Source organism: Euprymna scolopes, chromosome 27, assembly GCF_053919585.1.
Source record: "Euprymna scolopes isolate OS-2025 chromosome 27, ASM5391958v1, whole genome shotgun sequence".
In the NCBI taxonomy this organism is placed as follows: Eukaryota; Metazoa; Mollusca; class Cephalopoda; order Sepiida; family Sepiolidae; genus Euprymna; species Euprymna scolopes.
The window spans coordinates 105,956,323-105,977,656 of record NC_136508.1 but is presented as its reverse complement, the minus strand read 5'-3'; the positions used below and the strand labels follow the sequence as shown (position 1 = coordinate 105,977,656).

The 21,334-nt window shown below is 33.0% G+C and overlaps 1 long non-coding RNA gene across 1 annotated transcript; it reads left to right on the top strand.

The window, feature by feature from the left end:
• Positions 1–1,093: 1,093 nt before the first annotated feature.
• LOC145248669 (uncharacterized) lies at positions 1,094–21,011 on the top strand. Its single transcript, XR_013863387.1, has 2 exons — positions 1,094–1,341; positions 18,401–21,011. It is a non-coding gene; the product is annotated as an uncharacterized LOC145248669 (long non-coding RNA).
• The last annotated feature ends 323 nt before the right edge of the window (positions 21,012–21,334 follow it).

Here is a 21,334-nt window from a genome sequence, read left to right as displayed (position 1 = left end):
TTCCCTAACTGTACTGACATGCAGAAGTTCAAGTGCAACGTGAAGCGGCATCTTGCTGCCCAAATCCCTACATAGTGCCCCAGTAGTTGCTGCCCCTGATAGTAGCCCCCTACACCAAAGTGGCAATGTGCCTTGTTTGGGGTGAAAATGTAATTAAAAAAAAAAAGAAAAACAGATTGTGGGATTTTTTTACAATTAAAAGGAGATAATCATAAGATGAGTTATCGGACTTTTAACTTTCATTCCAGGAATTCAATACGAAAAAACAAACAAAAAAAAACGTGATGAATTAGTTATCTTCTTTTTTTTTTTTTTTGTAAAAACAGAAAATTTGTTTTATTTTAAGCATTTTCTTAGTAAATTGATGCAATTTTTGTTTTGTGTGTTCAAATCATAAAAAAATAAAATATAAGAAAATATGTGTTAAAAGAATCAAAATTAAAAGATGAAAAACACGATTTAAACGTGAAATTATTTAAACAGAAAATGTACTGCTAAAGAATAACAAGCTTAAGTTTTTTTTTTAATTAATTTATTTTGTAATTTCTCTTTTGTTTGTACAATTCATTAAAAAAAAATTGAAGTCATAAAAATCATGTTTATTTTTAAGACTGAACATTATTATGTGGATTAGTCAAACTAAATCCAAGATTAGAACAGTAGTCTGAATAATAATATAAAAATAACGAAATATTTCACAAAATCAAATTAAAGCATAACTTTTTTTTTATTTCAAAAATAAACATTATAATCATTTTTAAATAAACATTTATTTTTTTTTAAATTTTAAACAATATATTCGATGTAAACAAATTCGACTAATCCAAAAAATAATAAAATGTTCAATCTTCCAAAACAAACCTGGTTTTTGTATCTTCATACTTTTTTTTTTTAATAAATTGTATATAAAAAGATAAATTTAAAAAATAAATATAAAAAAATGAATTTTACAAAATAAATCAAAACAAATCTTTAATATTGACAAAAATAATCTCAATTTGATAGAAACACAATTCGGCACACTTAACTAATAAATGGATATTTTTACACGAGGAACGAAATAATGATGACACCGTCACATGATGACCTAAATCCTTTGTTCTTTATCAGTTGATTTTCTTTTTAAATAATTTCACGTTTAAGTCATGTTTTTCATCTTTTAATTTGGATTCTTTTATATTTTCATATATTTTATTTCTTAATGAATTGAACACACAAAATAAAAGTTGTATCAATTTACTAAAGAAATCTTAACAAATAAAACAAATTTTATGTTTTGAACACAAAAGAAAAAAACGAATTCATCCTGATTTTTTTCATGTTGAAATCCTGGAATGAAAAGTAAGTTTTTTTTTTGTTTTGTTTTTTTTTTTTTGCTTTTTAACCATTTAAAAATTCAAAAACTTTTTAAATAATTTTAAACATTAAAAACATTTATTTTTATTGCAATCCAATAAAAAAAATATGCAAAAATTACGAAAACTCATCAAGATGAACAACTGCTATTGTATTTTTAGAAAAAAAGAAAAAAGTCTATCACTATAAACTACAAATATAAACCTTACGCTCCGTGCGTGTTGAATCTTCATTGTCTACTTTATGACATCTAAGAAAAATGCAATTTTATCCAATCTTTCGAAAAAAGTTACTTTTACCTATCAATAAATTTCTACTCGATGAATTTTCATAATTTAAAAAAAAATATTATGATTTTCGAAATTACAGTTAAGTACGTAATGTTTTTGCTTAAAATAACAATTTTGAAGGAATCTATCAACTCTATCTTATACAAAATCCAAACATTTAAAATTATATTATTTAATCGGTGCTAGTGCACTTACTGATCCGCGCTATTTTTTAAATCGTATTTTTAAGTTTAATTAAAGTTTTATATGTTTTTTCCTCAATTATAAGGTTAAAGTATAAAATAGTCACAAAACACCCTCCCCTCCCCATGTTAAGAATGGCTTTTTAAATAATAACGTTATTATTTCAGCACGGATCAATAAGTGCACTAGTGGCATTTAATTTGACATTTTAATTTTTGTTAAAATATGTTTTCTGTCTACATTACCCGTTATCTCGCTTGATTATGCCATTTGATTTTTTTATGTTTTCTCCAATATTAAAATTTTAGAATAGGGATCACTTTCTTTTATAAATTTATATAAAATGAATATATTTATTGGTCATCATCCCCTATTATTAGCAGAAACTTTATATAGAAAAAAATAGTTGTAAAACGTTACAATCTAACCCAGCGTAGTTTTTACTCCTGAAAAAATAATAGAAAAATTGATTTTATTCTGGATAATACATTTCAACAGCCTTAAAATATCAGAAAAAAAGAAATAATAACGTTATTATTTTAAAAGGCATTCTTAACAAGGATAGAGGAGGGTGTTTTGTACCTATTCTAACTTCATGGCCAGTTAGCAGTCTATAATATCTGCGATTGTTCATAGTTTCCATTTTTTTGTTGGTGTGGAAAAATGGGAGGGGGCTCATATATTTTAGTTCATACATTTTTGGGGATGGGGATAAGATCCTGTTTACCGTTAAGTATTCTGTACTTTCACTCAACAATTTAATAAGCCAAAGATACAGTAAAAATTTGGGCATTTTGCAAAAAAGTGCCATCGTGACATTTTGTGATAATTAAATTGATTGACTTACAGAGGGTGGCTCGGTGGGAAGGGAAAGACACTCATGGCTGTGAACGGCCCGGCCTGGTGTTTGTTAATGAAGAAAATAGGTTGTCTATTCCTTATAGCTTAAATAGACATTCCAGTCTCGTTTCAATCTCGCTGAACGAGAGATTGAGACTATAGAAAGAGTCACCTTTGTAGGCTTGTTGTTGTTGTAGTTTGTTCTTGTAATTGTTAGAGATCTATCAGACCGGTACGACAACTGTTAACAGCGCGTTATATTTACAAGAATACGTTTGCTTGTAAGCAACGAGGTAATTTTTCGTTGCAAGCTAAACGTCTTTTCTTTCCCCCCACCACTCGTCGGTAGGAAATATCGACAATTTGTTTACAGGTTTTCTACCAGTATTTTGTTTAATTATCGATTTTTGAATGATTATCGGGTAATAAAACTCAGATGACTTTTATATCAGCCAATTTTTTCTAATTCTAACCTAAGATTAACCTTTTAAAGTAAATAAACGCTTCAAAATTAGTAAATACACAGAACAAGCCTATCCAGGTGGAGAAAAGTGTTACCTGTGTTGCCTTTGGTAACAATCATTGGTTATATATTTGATTTTTGACAACTTCTCCATTTTTGCTAAAACGACATATCTTTAAAAATGCATCTATCAACTCTATCTTATACAAGCACCAAGAATCTAAAATTATATTATTTAATCTGACATTTATTCTTTTTAATTTGACATTTTGTTTTGTCTACATTACCTATTATTTCGCTGGAGAATTTCTTTTGATTTGTTGATGTTTTTCTCCAATATTTTAAATTTTAGAATGGGGATCACTTTCTTTTACAAATTTACATAAAATAAACACAGTCATTCGACATCACCAAGTAGCAGAAACGTAATATAGAAAAAATATTTGTAAAATCTTACAATCTAACCTAGCATAGTTTACTCCTTTAAAAAAAGTTGACTTTATTTTGGCAACTATGTTTTTAGAGCTTTAAAATATCCGCAAAAAGAATAAATAAACATTTAAGTTTTAAGGGTTGGGAATCACTTTCCTATATAAATTTAACGTAAAATGAACACCCACTTAATGACCAGTTAGCAGTCAATAGTATCTGTAAATTTTTTGTTTGAACTCATAAAAAATTTTGCTTCCTTACGTTTCGTTTTTGATTGGGGATTAGATCCTATGTCTTGTTAACTATTCTGTAATTGCACTTACCAATTTAATAAACAAAAAATACTGTACAAAATATCATCGTAGCATTTATTTATTTATTTATTTTCCTACCAGTATTTTGTTTAATTGGTTTTAAATAATTATCGGGATTTCCTAGATGGCTGCTGTTTTTTTTTGTTTTTTTTACACAGTGATCACCACTTATCAAGGCCCGGAAGCCACTCAGGGATAACGGTTATTGCAAGTACATTACGTTAGTGAGGAGATTTGCTGATATGTTTACTTAAGGGGGCGGTTCATTAGGAATTTGTTAACATTGGACTTGAACACATCCAAGTTGTAGTCCGGAGGGAAGCAGGCAGACGGAACAGAGTTCCACAGGCGTGCAGTTCTAACAAAGAAGCTTTGTTCATGGAATCCGCGTTTTGATTTAGGCACAGATATAGAGTGGGGGAAATTTTTCACAGTGGATTCAGCTAGACGGGTGTTTTTCGTGAAAGATTGGTGAGGGGGGACCAGAGATTGGAGTTCAGACGAGCACCTGCCATGAAAATAACGATAAAACAAGGATAGGCTCGCAACGTCTCTTCTGTGGGAGAGAGGTTGCAGGGTAGAGAAAAGGGCATCCCCCACTAAGCCACGAAGTCTATTTTGTACTCTGTCAAGGCAGGATAGGCTGTTTTTAGCAGCTCCTGCCCAGATATGGCAACAGTATTCCATCCTTGGACGTACATCTGTATATCAGCCAACTTTTCTAAGTCTAACATAAGACTCGGTACAATATTTTAAAGTAAATAAACGCTTCAAAATAAGTTAAAATACAAAACATGCTTATCCAAGTAGGTAGAAGAGTTACTGGTGTTGCCATTGGTAACAATCATTTGTTATATATTTGATTTTTAACCACTTTTTTGTTTTTGGTCTAAAATGCCCATTTAATATTTTTAAATTGTCTGGTGAAATTACAAATTAGTTAACAAGTACCACGTTTATAGTGTTTAGAATAGCTTTCTTAATAATGGCATTATTATAAATAAGTTGAGGTGTCTTTTTTAAAAAAATGTCCCCCTCCTCCCGGAATTAAAAATTAAATTTTAAATTAAACTTCCTTCATTTTTATAGAATGTAAAAAAATAGGATAGCACAATTAAAAATATAAAATATGAGTTTGAATATTAATATTTTAAAAAAGCCAACGACAATATATTTATTGTATACATATATATATATATCGTATCTAAGGGGGGTCCAGGTGACAGCAAAGGAGGGGTGACACAATGTCAGTGGGGTGACATTTAAGCAGACCATTCTGGGGGACGTTTACTTTAGCTACTCCACTGTTGAAATATAAAAGCCTCCAAAAGGTACAAATTGAACATTTAGGGGAAAACTACGCTGGGTTAGATAGTAAAATATTTTTGTTTTTATTTCGATTTTTTGTATAACAGAAATGTATTCTGCATGCGTGTGAAGGGCGTATTTTTAATAAACAATTTTTATTTGATCTACTTCTATGATGGTACAATTATTTTAGAGGGACGTACCAACAACTCTTTTTCTAATTTGTAAAATTCTAAACTACTTGGATCCAATTAGTTTATTTTGACTATAACAATAGAGCATTGTAAACTATTTTATAGACATGATTTCATGTAACAATTTAACAAGCAGAAGACATTTTTTTCCCAAAGCCTTTTACTTGATTTAATAGAACATAATATGACTTGAACGTAATAGAACGAAATATGAATGGAACGTAATAGAACGTAATATGACTGGAACATAGTAGAACATTCTATGACTCGAACATATACGAATCAAACAAATTATCACTTGAACAAAATAGAACATAATACGACTTGAACATAATTGAGTGTATTATGATTGAACATAGAAGAATATTATATGACTTATGACTTGAACATAATATCATAATATAACGAAATATGACTTGAATGCAATGAGACATAATAAACTTGAACGTAACAAAACATAATATGAGACCTGAACATAATAGACCATAACATAACTTGAACGTAATATGACTTAAAAATAAAAGAACTTAAGTTGAACATACAAGAACTAAATACAACTTGAATATAATAGAACATAACATGACTTGAATATTATATGACTTGAAAGTAAAAGAACATAATATGACTTTAACATAATTTGGCTTGAAGATAGTAGAATGTAATATGACTAGAACGTAATATAACTTGAACTTAATAGAACATACCATAATTTAAACGCAATAGAACATGATATGACGTGAACACAATAGAACATAATATGACCTGACCGTAATAGAACTAAATATTACTTGAACGTAATAGAACGTGGTATGACTTGAACGTAATAGAACGTGATATGACTTGAATGTAATAGAACGTGATATGACTTGAACGTAATAGAACGTGATATGACTTGAACGTAATAGAACGTGATATGACTTGAACGTAATAGAACGTGATATGACTTGAACGTAATAGAACGTAATATGACTTGAACGTAATAGAACATAATATGACTTGAACATAATAGAACATAATATGACTTGAACGTAATAGAACGTGATATGATGTGAACGTAATAGAACGTGATATGACGTGAACGTAATAGAAATTAATATGACTTGAACATAATAGAACGTGATATGACTTGAATGTAATAGAACGTGATATGACTTGAATGTAATAGAACGTGATATGACTTGAACGTAATAGAACGTAATATGACTTGAACGTAATAGAACGTGATATGACGTGGACGTAATAGAATGTGATATGACTTGAACGTAATAGAACGTGATATGACTTGAACGTAATAGAACGTAATATGACTTGAACGTAATAGAACGTAATATGACTTGAACATAATAGAACATAATATGACTTGAACGTAATAGAATGTGATATGACTTGAACGTAATAGAATGTGATATGACGTGAACGTAATAGAATGTGATATGACGTGAACGTAATAGAACGTGATGACGTGAACGTAATAGAAATTAATATGACTTGAATGTAATAGAACGTGATATGACTTGAATGTAATAGAACGTGATATGACTTGAATGTAATAGAATGTGATATGACTTGAACGTAATAGAACGTAATATGACTTGAACATAATAGAACATAATATGATTTGAACGTAATAGAATGTGATATGACGTGAACGTAATAGAATGTGATATGACGTGAACGTAATAGAAATTAATATGACTTGAACGTAATAGAACGTGATATGACTTGAACGTAATAGAATGTGATATGACTTGAACGTAATAGAACGTGATATGATGTGAACGTAATAGAACGTGATATGACTTGAACATAATAGAACATAATATTACTTGAATGCGATGCAACAAAGTAGGCAATCTATCAGCTAGGTTTTAACCGCTGTGTCATTCAAGAAATGTTTCATCCCTCTGCCTGTTTTAGAAATATTGACCAAAGAGTAAAAGAAGCTTTCAACACCTGATGAGAATAATAGCCTAATTAATCAGAATAACACAAGCAAATATTCAGAATGGTTTATTCATTTTCTTTACAAACAAATATTACATAAACAAATACTAATTATATTTTTATAAACAAATATTACATAAAGAAATACTAATTATATTTTTACAAACAAGTATTGCATAAATAAATACTAATTCTATTTACAAACAAATATTACATAAAGATATACTAATTATATTTATACACAAATATTACATGCAGAAATACTAATTATATTTTTATAAACAAAAATTACATAAAGAAATACTAATTATATTTTTACAAACAAATATTACATAAAGAAATACTAATTATATTTTGTTTACAAACAAATATTACATAAAGAAATACTAATTATATTTTATTTATAAACAAATATTACATAAAGAAATACTAATTATATTTTTACAAACAAATATTACATAAAGAAATACTAATTATATTTTTACAAACAAATATTACAAAGAAATACTAATTATATTTTATAAACAAATATTACATAAAGAAATACTAATTATATTTGTATAAACACATATTACATAAATAAATACTAATTATATTTTATTTATAAACAAATATTACATAAAGAAATACTAATTATATTTTTACAAACGAATATTACATACAGAAATACCAATTATATTTTTATAAACAAATATTACATAAATGACTACTAATTATATTTTTGCAAACAAATATTGCATAAATAAATACTAATTATATTTTTATAAACAAATATTACATGAAGATATACTAATTATATTTATAAACAAATATTACATGCAGAAGTTCTAATTATATTTTTATAAACAAATATTACATAAAGAAATACTAATTATATTTTTACAAACAAATATTACATAAAGAAATACTAATTATATTTATAAACAAATATTACATGCAGAAGTTCTAATTATATTTTTATAAAACAAATATTACATAAAGAAATACTAATTATATTTGTACAAACACATATTACATAAAGAAATACTAATTATATTTTTATAAACAAAAATTACATCAAGATATACTAATTATATTTATTAACAAATATTACATGCAGAAGTTCTAATTATATTTTTATAAACAAATATTACATAAAGAAATACTAATTATATTTTTACAAACAAATATTACATAAATAAATACTAATTATATTTCTATAAACAAATATTACATGAAGAAATACTAATTATATTTTTACACACAAATATTGCAAAGAAATACTAATTATATTTTATAAACAAATATAACATAAAGAAATACTAATTATATTTTATAAACAAATATTACATAAAAATACTAATTATATTTTATAAACAAATATTACATAAATAAATACTAATTATATCTTTATAAACAAATATTACATAAAGAAATACTAATTATATTTTATAAACAGATATAACATAAAGAAATACTAATTATATTTTTACAAACAAATATTACATAAATAAATACTAATTACATTTTTAAAAACAAATATTACTGTCATGTTGCACCGGACCCCAGGTTGGGAACGGTAGTAGTTAGTAGGTTTCCCCGGTTGTAACAAAATGCAGTAGCCGTTAATTTCATTGATTGTCCACTAGTTTGACTTGTTTACGACTCGAGCTAAACGGTTGTCATGGCAACTGCTAAGATAGCATGGTTATTTCCCTTTAACCGGGCATTTTTCACTCGCGCTGACTTATCAATTGTCAAGCTTGTCACAACAACGACAGTATCTGAAACAAAGTTTTGACATGCACATAACGATCAGGCGTAACTCAGAACGTAAATCAAAGACGTAAGTCGTGATTGCTTTTCGTATAAAAATGTATTTCTAACTAAAGCCGTAAATACAGTGTTCTCAAATAGTTCATCTCTGTGGCTTGGCTTTCCTTTCATTGAGCGATTGGAGGGGGGGGGAGAACGCGATTTCACTTCAACAATTGCACGTCCTTCGGCAGACCTCAGACCTACTTCTTCTCCTCTTGACTCTAAAAATAACGTAGTTATATTGACAGGATTTTTTGTTCCAGTATTTTTCCACTATTACGATCTCCGCTTGCTTGCCGCTGATTGATTAATTCATTTCTATTTTCGATAATTAATTCTTCAATTCCCAGGCAAGTTTTAGCTTTGTTTACAAATGCATTGCTTGCATTTGACCCAGATCTCCAGTAACCCATTTTTTTCTTAGTCGGGCGACTATTGTTTTTGTTTATTGCACGTGCCTTTACAACACGTTTCCAGCCTTGACAATGATTGTTTTTCCAGGACATATCAATCTTTCTTTGTTCTCGCAAAGGAATGTCCCATTCCAACAAAATATGCGATCTCCCCCACAATCACTTCACTTTGTAAACAAAAAATCGTCGTCCGATTTTTCTGTTTACGCCGTAATTATTTTTGTCACTTTGTACTGGTGGACAATCGATATTCAATGCCCTCCTTTCGAGTTTCTTAAAGGGGGTTTATTTTAACCGTTATGTATCGGATTTTCCCAGACATCCGCTACATAACACTCCTCCCTTATCATCATTTATTTTTATTGTTTTTTTTAATTTTGTTTTTCTTTCCTTTTCCTTTTTCCTTCCCCTGTCTGTCTGTCGGTCCATCGATATCCGAATACAACGTTCTTTAACAAATGTCACAAATTTTTCCGATTGATTCCATACGGAAAAAAAGAAAAAGAAAAAAAATAATAAAACAGCAACACAAGAAAGCATAAGGTCTCTCTTCGGTATAAGTGCATCGGCCGCACTTTACAGCGAAATATACGCTGCAAATTTACGAATTTTACTGTAGTGGTCAATTTGTCCAATATTCTCCACTACCTCGGCCCTTTAATTAATAATGACTAATTAATTAAATGTGATTCTTACATTTTAATTACTTGTTTAAAATGTGGGCAGCATATAGTACAAAATTTCGACCAGAACGCCAGGATCCTAAATGTTGGTGGCAACTTCGAACTCCCTACACAACTGTTTTTCCCATAAGTACAATTCCTTACAATCCCCGCTCCCTACTGTCCCCCGGCCAATCCCCCTACTTGCTACCGGACTTTGGAGCGTTTCTCTCATTAGGATTTGCCGCTCTACTTCCTGACCTAACCCTGTCCCGATCCCTCTAGAAGCTTGTAATTGTTCTTCCTTACTGCCCATCATCATTATTTTTACTGCTCCCTGAGCTGGCAGTGTAAAGGGGACTAGAGACCTCGCATACCTTTCCCGTGTTTTCGGCACATAGATTTGCTTCTTCGCGGCTTAATAGAATATACTCCATTCCAGCCCTATTCACCGTGATCATTTCTGCATGTAGGAGTGATCCCTATCCAACAACGGTACTTCCAACACTATCACAATTGATTTGTCGTCGAATGCCAGATATCCTTTTCGGCATTGCTCGCCAGCTTGTACTTATCCCAGCATCATTCCTAAGTCATGTGGGGCTATTATGCTTGGTGACAGATGTCCCAACGACAACAGGTTAAGCTGCAGTTCCAGATGGTTGAGTGACAAGTGAACGTCAAAAAAATAATCCCACAACTTGTCAACCAACATTTTATACAGCCAGTACCCCTTGTCACCTTTCTCACTGAAGACTCTATGCTGCGGAGGCCCCTGATAAGCTCATTTATTTCCTCCTATTATCCTTAACCCCCTTCCGTGTTAGGTTTATTATTGACACACTATCCTCACCGCATGGAGCAGGAGGGCCTGAGTTCTACCTAGTTTGCTTACCGCTTTCTGTACTTCCTCTAAATCCCTTCCTGATGCTGTTCCAAAAAGGAAACTCAATGCGTCTCCAATAATCGGTAAAATCGCTCTTTTCACTTTTCCCTTCATTGAGCGATAGTCCTTATATTTCCGGAACAGCTCTTCACGTTTCCTTCTAAAAATTGCTCATTTAACATTCTTGTGGAAAATCCTCTTTTGCTCTATTTTGCACGTTTCTTATTTCCAGGAACTCGAAGGCCCGATCGTAGGGTGTGAGGTCTATCATAAAAGCGACTAACCATCTCGCCCTTACGAGCGATATTTCGTCACGCTCCTGGAAGGCCACGTTCTGATACCTTTCCATGGCCCCGGTTTATATTGGAAGTCACACCAGCCACCATATAATTTTTTCCATTTTCCTGCAATGAGAAGACACCCCCATTAGTAGTTAATAATAAGGATTTTGTCTAAAATCCACAGAGTAACTTCCTTACCCAGTCTAAACATCCTGTTTCACACTCCCGACCTGCAGATTGATTATAATCTGAGTTGCCAACCTCCGTGCTAGCCCTAGCTATGGTTGGCTGGTCCCTATTATCATAATCAACACCGCATGACCTGGGAACTAAGTTTAATATATCGTCCTTAGATATTTCGTTAACTTCCTTAGCCCTTTCAGCCATCATGCTGCGTGTTATTATTTTCCGTTCCATCAACGGGACCCTGTTTTCCTGACTTGGGGATTTCCGTTGATGGCGACAGCTCTGTTGGGGATAATTTTCTTCCTCCCGACTAGAGGATTCACTACTGGAACTACTTTCCTCTACCGATGCTGACAGGGTAGTTTTTTCTACAGCCCTCTTGCTCGTTGGGGATATTCCATTCCTCCAGTTCTGCTTTTCGAAGGTGTTCCCCATGGGCTTTTGTTACTGCCGCTGTCAGTTTACTTCTAATCCTATACGAGACTGGCCCCATCTTCTCTATTGCTACATAATATGGAGACCATTTTACGTCTACCTTTCCCCTTTTCCTATGATTTCTATAATAAACTAAATCGCCAACTTGAAAATCGACTGCTTTCGTTTTCTCGTTGGCCCTATCTACCATTTTCTTCCTTGCTCTCTTTACATTGTTTCTGACTAATGTAAAGGTCCGATGCGTGTCCTGCAGAGCGATCTCGTGATCCTCTTCCCCGTAGTAAATTCTACAAGGCGTCAGTATGTTGTCTAATGGCAAGAAAACGTCTCTATTATAAAGCAAGTAATAGGGGGAGAACTTTGTTGTTTCGCTGACATGAAACCTTACAGCAGCCAGCATCTGGTTCAAGTACATGCCCCAAGAACGGTCATTATCCCCTATTTTCTTTGCTAATACGTCATGCATCGTCCTATGGAATCTTTCTATTTTCCCATTACTTTGCAGGTGGTAAAATGAGGTGGTCACGTGATCAACATTAAGCTCTTCTAAAGCCTTTTTCATGATTCCATTAATGTTCTCCGGTCCGTTATCCATAAGTAACTGCAATGGTGCACGAAATCTGAGAAATATTTCCTCTATTAAGAGATGCACCACTGCCTCTGCCTTTTTATTAGGCACAGCAAAAGCCTCAGGCCAAACACTATACATGTATTGATTGCCTGACAAAGTCCTCGGATAGGGTCCGGAAATATCCAATGCAATCTTAGCAAAAGGAAAAGAAGGCATGCCGGTCTCCTGCATTTGAGGTTGTTGCTTCCTCAAATTTCTGGTCTGGCATGGGATGCATTTCCCTATGTGTTTGTTCACCTTCTTGAACAAACCAGGCCAGAAATACTTCTGTTTAATTGCGTGGAATGTTTTCTCCACGCCCATACGACCATTCTCATCATGGTATTGATTACAATATCTTCATCCTCAAATGTGACGGGATATATAATCTAACTACTGGGTCGTCATCATGTGGCGATAAATAATATACGATATCGTCCATTATGTTGTACTTTTTTCCATCTTGGACGTTTATAATCTAACTACTGGATCGTTGTCGGGTTGCGATGAATAATATACGATATCGTCCATTATGATGTACTTTTTCTTTTCTATCTTGGACATTTTACCGCTCCTCATCTATTTCTTTAATTCAATGATCTGACTCTTGGCATCTTGTTCTTTACACATATCCAAACCTGATAGTGTAGGACGCTCGCTTTCTACTGGTGAGTCTTCATCATCCCTATGCGATACAAACTCTCTTGGCTCAAAACAATTCGAGTTTATCGCACTCACCATATAATTCCTATCGTCTGTCTTTACTGGAGGATCGTCTTCATCCCGACTCGCATTTACCGCACAGGATAAGAGATCTGCACAGATGTTATCCTTTCCTTTCAGGTACTGTATGGTGCAATCGTAGCCAGCCATACTTAAAGCCCACGTCTGTATTTTTCTATTCTGTATCAGAGATTTCAGCAAGTACTCCAATGGTCTGTGATCCGCATAGATGGTGAACGTAGCACTGTGCAAGTAGTTATTCAACTTGTTTAAGGCATAGTGAATCGCATATGCTTCCTTCTCTATCGTTTACCATCTAGTCTGGGTATCTGACAACCTCTGAGATAGAAAATAAATGGGTTTCTCTATCTCCCGACCCTCCTCTGGGTCGTAGACCATTTGAGACAAGGATACTCCGATGATATAATCTGAGGCATCTGTGTATAATCTGTATCCTTTGCTAGTGTCCGGGTATGCCAGCGTCACCATCTCTGCAAGCTTCGATTTCAATCGATTAAAAGCAGACTGACATGCATCGTCCCAAAAGAAATGTGCATGCTTCCTAGTTAACCGAATTAATGGTTCGGCAATTACGGAAAAATCCTTGATAAACCGCCTGTAATAGGATGTCATGCCTATAAAGGATCGAACCTGCTTCACAGTGGTAGGGGTCGAAATTGCTTGAATCGCTTTAACTTTGTCCCCATCCGGCTGGATACCTTTCTCACTCACGCGGAATTCCAGATATTGCACTTCCTTGCTGAAAAACTCACACTTCACCGCCTTTAACCTTAAGTTATGCTTACGTAAGCTACCTTGCACCTTTTCTATATGCTAAACATGTTCCTTCTTTGTTTTGGAGAATATTAAAATATCATCCAAATAAGGCACGGCGAATTCTTCCTGTCCCTGTAATACTACGGACATTAGCTCCTGGAACACTCCTGGAGCGTTAGCAAGTCCGAATGGCATTACATTAAATTGGAACAGTCCTCTATGACAGGTGAACGTGGTTTTCTCTTTATCCTTTTCATTCAACTTTACCTGCCAATACCCTGATTTCAAGTCCAACTTTGAGAAGTATTTTGCTGACCCAAGCGAGGTTAGTATATAATCAATTACTGGTAGCGCTCGGGCATACTTCTTTGTTATCTTGTTCAGGGCCCTAAAATCCAGACAGAACCTCTTCGTTCCGTCCTTCTTTTTTACTAATACTATCGGGAAACTCCATGGACTGTTTGACCTCTCTATAACCCCTGCCTGTAGCATTTCCTCTAGTGCTATATTAACTTCTTCCCGCTGCTTGAGAGGTGTTTTGTAAGGGTTTTTCTTTATGGGATCCTTTTTTTCTGTATCGATCCTCATCTCTACTGTGTAAGTCCGGCCTAAGTATTTATCCTCTGTGACGAATAAATCCGTATTTCGTCGCAGGATTTTATCTACATCTTTCCTAAATTCCTCCGGCACCTTTATGCCCTCGAGGTTTCTCTTGTTTCCCGACTTCCTTTCTTTATTTGGCTTTGATATCGCCATTACTACTTCTGTTCTACTACATGTACCTATCTTGTAACTTTTCCTTATTTTTACTGTCTGATTTGTACTATTCATGATTAGCAAGGGAAAGCTTTTCCTACGTTTTATTGTGACTACTGTGTTCGCTACTGATACACCAGTTAAATCACTTAGGAAGCCCTTATCTATCTGTACTAATTCGTAGTCTAAACCCTGACCGTTTCTCATTCCGGCAGCAGCTGTGCACTCATGTAAATGCTGCAGTTTCAGGGTGACATCGTGTCTTAATCTAACTATACTAGAAATATGAGCCTCTTCTTGCAGTGCTATGTACTTGCTGCCTAATCGGATTGCTCCTAAATCAAAGTACATTCTAACACCATTTTGCTTGAGCCAGTCTCGGCCCAATATGACGTTCCTATTAAGGTTTTCCGTCACTACAAAATCATGTTGAATGTACTGGCTTCCTACTTTAATCCACAAACCCGCCACTCCTTGCACTAAGAGAGGTGACCCGTTTGCAGTCCTTAAATTAATCTCTATTTTCTTTATCTTAGGCTTCTGTCTGAGACCTTCTAACACGGTACTTTTTATTACCGAAATTTCTGTGCCAGTATCTACTAATGCTCTAAACTTGTTTTTCTCTATTTTGATAGGGGTGCAATTAGCGGCGCTCATATGTCCTATTATCTTCGACTGTTCACCCCTCTCCCTCTCGCTGGGCATCTTGCGAGTGGGGTCGGCTCGTTTCCCGACTTAGGGTAGGTGCAGTTCCTGGCTATATGGCCTTTTCTGCTGCAATTGAAACACTTAATCCCTGGCCAAGGGCCCTCTGTTTCTCTTGCCTTGAAGCCGGGTCCCCTATTAAATCCTCTATAATTCCCATGCCCCCTATCTGGCTCTGGGAATCTCTTTTCCCTTATTGCTTCTATGTTTCTCTGGCGCCTACTACAATTAATCTCCATAGGTTCTTCTTCTTGGTCATTGACTCTTATACGGGTTTGCTACCGTTCCTCGATTAGGGCCTTTTCATAGGCTACTTTGAGGTCCGATGGTTCCTCCCTCATGACAGCGATTTTGACTTCTCTGTCATATAACCTTCGATGAAGAAACCTATCACTTGGCTTTTTATTACTACATTGTTCGTATCTAAGCTACCATACGAACCTTCAGCCAAGTGCACTAACCTCTGCATGTAGTCCTTCAGAGTTTCGCTCCTACCCTGTCTAACAAACTTGGTAGGATCTGCCTGAACTCCAAAATAACTATCTAAAGCTCGTTTCAAGTCTACCCATGCCAAACTCGCATTGTTGGCTAGTAGTCTTGAAACAGACTGTTCTATTGGGTCAGCCGTCGTTATTAATGCTGTTTGGAATTTTTCCTCATCTGTTTGTCTAATTATTTTAGTATATTTATCTAAATTGCTAAGCCATCTTCTATATTCGTGCGATTTTCGAGAGTCTAATGTTCTTATCTTTGGTAATAACGCCTCCTCTCTCAGAGAGTTCGAAATGGCCTTCCCTACGTTGTGTAGTTCAGCCCCTAGGATCTGAGCGAAATCTGTGAAGAACTGCTGTTCCATCTTCTAAAATTATATCCACTTGTTACCCACCAATTTTTTTTTCAACACAACTTTTCTTTAGAGCCAAGGTTTAGAAAAATATTGGAAAATCAACTGACCTTGCCTTTTCCTCAGGTCCCGTGTCCTTCCTTCCTTTCTGCTTCCTCCCTTCCTCCTGCATGCGCGTTTCCTCTTCATTGAATAGTTCTCGTTGTTTTTGTTTGTGTGGTACCCAAGTTTTATTTGTGTAAGAGTTCTTTTCTTTTTTTTTGTTTAAAAAAGTTCTTACTTATCAGGCTTGAGGAGTGAACTGGTCATACGGCGCAAATTAGATTTTGTTATGTTGCGCCAGACCCCAGGTTGGAAACGGTAGTAGTTAGTAGGTTTCCCCGGTTGTAACAAAATGAAGTAGCCATTAATTTCATTGATTGTCCGCTAGTTTAACTTGTTTACGACTCAAGCTAAACAGTTGTCATGGCAACTGCTAAGACAACATGATGATTTCCCTTTAACCGGGCATTTTTCACTTGCGCTGACTTATCAATTGTCAAGCTGGTCACAACAACGACAGTATCTGAAACAAAGTTTTGACATGCACATAACGATCAGGCGTAACTCAGAACATAAATCAAAGATGTAAGTTGTGATTGCTTTTCGTATAAAAATGTATTTTTAACTAAAGCCGTACATACAGTGTTATCAAATAGTTCATCTCTGTGGCTTGGCTTTCCTTTCATTGAGCGATTGGAGGGGGGGGAGAACGCGATTTCACTTTGACAATCGCACGTCCTTCGGCGGTCCTCAGACCTACTTCTTCTCCTCTTGACTCTAAAAATCACGTAGTTATATTGACAGGATTTTTTGTTCCAGTATTTTTCCACTATTACGATCTCCGCTTGCTTGCCACTGATTGATTAATTCATTTATATTGTCGATAATTGATTCTTCAATTCCCAGGCAAGTTTTAGCGTTGTTTACAAATGCATTGCTTGCATTTGACCCAGATCTCCAGTAACCCATTTTTTCTTAGCTGGGCGACTATTGTTTTTGTTTATTGCACGTGTCTTTACAACACGTTTCCAGCCTTGACAATAATTGTTTTTCCAGGACATTGCAAGCTTTCTTTGTTCTTGCAAAGGAATGTGCCATTCCAGCAAAATATGCGATCTCCCCCACAATCACTTTACTTTGTAAACAAAAAATCGTCGTCTGATTTTTCTGTTTACGCCATAATTATTTTTGTCACTTTGTACTGGTGGACAATCGATATTCGATGCCCTCCTTTCGAGTTTCTTAAAGGGGGTTTATTTTAACCGTTATGTATCGGATTTTCCCAGACATCCGCTACATAACATTACATAAAGAAATAATAATTATATTTTTATAAACAAATATTACATAAAGAAGTACTAATTATATTTGTACAAACAAATATAACATAAAGAAATTCAAATTATATTTTTATAACCAAATATTACATAAAAAAATACTAATTATATTTTTCCAAACAAATATTACATAAAGAAATACTAATTATATTTCTATGAACAAATACTACATAAATACTTATTATATTTGTACAAACAAATATTACATAAAGAAATACCAATTATATTTTATAAACAAATATTACATAAATAAATACTAATTATATTTTTACAAACAAATATTACATAAAGAAATACTAATTATATTTTATAAACATATATTACATAAAGAAATACTAATTATATTTTTATAAACAAATATTACAAAAGAAATACTTACTATATATTGTTTACAAACAAATATTACACAAAAAACTATTACTTATATTTTGTTTACTCACAAATATTAAATGAAAAATTATATTCTGTTTACAAACAAGTATTACATGAAGTACAAATTATATTTTGTTTTTTCAACAATAACAGATTTGTTTACTTTTTAAGAAGTATTACATAAAGAAGTATTATAAGAATACATTGAAAAATGAAATATTATCGCATGAAATCTATTTTATATTTTCAGAGTTTGCAGCAATCAACAGAAATCAAGTATTTGATAAGAATGGATCTTCATTTTCCGCTGATGATAGAAGAAACTCATAACATATTTGGAAATGTCCACATATAAATTTTGTGAAAATATCAGAAAGCAAAGAAATCATTATCTTATGAAACACTTGGCATCAAATTTGATGCAAAGAAGTTCAAAACATTGTTCTTGTTACGTGCATTATTTCTTTTACATTGCATTACCATCAATGTAAAAAATACATGGAAAATTAAAAAATGCAAAAAATCCTACATCTATGATGTTTAAAAAATACAAATTTCAGACAGAAGAAACCACCTGCTTAATTGAAATCAGTAAAAATTAGAGTTGATAAATGAAAACATATTTTACAAACAAAATTAATACAAATATTAATGTTTTAGAGTTTGTTTTTTTTTTAAATCGAAAAATGCATGAAAAATAATTATGCAAAAATCATATGTTTACTATAAAAGAAAACTTGAAGTCTAAAGCGAAACACGAAAAATATGTCGGTAAAAATCTGGTGTATCAAAGACCAACGGTTAAGTAAAATAGAAACAAAGAAAAAACTAAAATTGTTTAATAAAGGTAGGTTGTTTTTATTAGTGAAAATCATTTATATTGTGGAACATTGAAACACGTACTTTCAGTAAATTGTGTTTTTCTCATAGAAATTTTGTTTTACTATAAGCAAAGTAATATGGAACACAAAATACATTCTTGTAAAGTATGTAGTTCCTGTTTTACAAAGAAGTCACATTTATTGCAACATATGCGAATACACACGGGAGACAAACCACATTCTTGTGAAGTATGTGGTTCTTCTTTTAAACAGAAGTCACATTTGTTGCGACATATGTTTACACATACAGGAGAAAAACCACATTCTTGTGAAGTATGCGGTTCTTCTTTTTCACAAAAGTCACATTTGTTGCGACATATGTCAACACATACAGGAGACAAACCACATTCTTGTGAAGTATGTGGGTCTTCTTTTATACGGAAGTCTACTTTGTTGCAACATATGTTTACACATACAGGAGACAAACCACATTATTGTGAAGTATGTGGTTCTTCCTTTTCACAGAAGTCAACTTTGTTGCGACATAGATTTAGACATACAGGGGAGAAGCCACATTCTTGTGAAGTATGTGGTTCTTCTTTTACATGTAAGTCACATTTGCTGCGACATAGGTTAATACATACAGGAGACAAACCACATTCTTGTAAAGTATGTGGTTGTTCTTTTACAGAAAAGTCATCTTTGTTGATACATATGTTAACACATACAGGAGAAAAACCACATTCTTGTGAAGTTTGTGGTTCTTCTTTTACATGTCAGTCAAATTTGTTGCGACATATGCTTACACATACGGGAGACAAACCACATTCTTGTGAAGTATGTGGTTCTTCTTTTGCACAAAAATCATATTTGTTGCAACATATGTTTACACATACAGGAGACAAACCACATTCTTGTGAAGTATGTGGTTTTTCTTTTGCACAGAAGTCGTCTTTGTTGCGACATATACGAACACATACAGGAGACAAACCACATTCTTGTGAAGTATGTGGTTCTTCTTTTGCACAAAGATCACATTTGGTGACACATATGGGAACACATACAGGAGAGAAACAATATTCTTGCGTAGAATGTGGTTCTTTTTTTTCACGGAAGGTAAATATGTTGAAACATATGCAAACACATACTGAAGAAAAATCACATTCATACAAAAGTTAACTTTAATTAATCATATTGGTATACACACGGGAGCCAAACGTGTATGAAGTGCAGAAGACAAATATGTTGGATTTATAATAACGTTTTTCTCGCCGAGATTAAACTCCTAATAGAATTCATATTTTCTTGAACGGAATACTTTACATATTAACTTTCATAATCCATATATATATATAAATATTTAATTACTGTAATGTATCATTTACTTGCAAAATGATGATTTTCAATAAAGTATGATATATTATGTCTTTGCGACTAATTTACTTCTGACTTAATATATCTAATAGAAAAAAACCTGGACTAGATTCTTTGCAACATTTTCCACTCTAACACGTTCAGTCCAGTTCTCGAGAACTCAACTCGATCCCAACCTCTTCACTGTCCGCCTTATATTATCTCATACATGCAAATTAAGAGCGACAAACATCCTGATTTGTCGCCTTTCTGTGTCCCATCAGTCGGGTTTCAAGTTTACACATGCCACCCCTAGCAGTTCGCCTTTATGACTGGAGTCACACCAAAATTTTCCCTACATTTGCACTACAAGCTAATCAACGAATATAAAGTAATTACTCCGTATGTACGTGTCTACCATTTTTAAAACGAGCAATACTTTTTCTCTGGTGTTCTTGGGTAATTGTTTGCTTCATCAGTTTTCCAGTTTTTGTACAAATGTCCCCGAGTGACATCCAGAATATATTTCTAGTTGTTGAAATTGCATATAAATATATCAACCAAATTATTTTAACATTACGTTGGATTCACTCATTTGTGAAATAAGTGGATTCAGCTGTAATATGTGACCATGTCTTTCCGTTTTACAATCAATCCCAATATGAAAATAAAATAAATATTGCAATTTCCCTTTGTTGTGTTACAAGTCATGTCTCTCCATCAATAAACTACTATTACGATTTTGATGCTATGCTCAATTACTAAATAAACATATTGTGAATGAGATTCATTACAATAACAAAACGAATACAAAGATAATAAATTACATGTTAAGATAATTTGAAGATAAAATAAATATTACGAATGAGATATATTACAATACCAACGAATACAAAGATAATTACATGTTAAATTAACTATCATTTACATAAGTTGTATGATTCATATAATGTGAAGAAAAAGTTATCCCTTTAAAAATATGTAAGATGTAATAAAATAAAAATATTTTA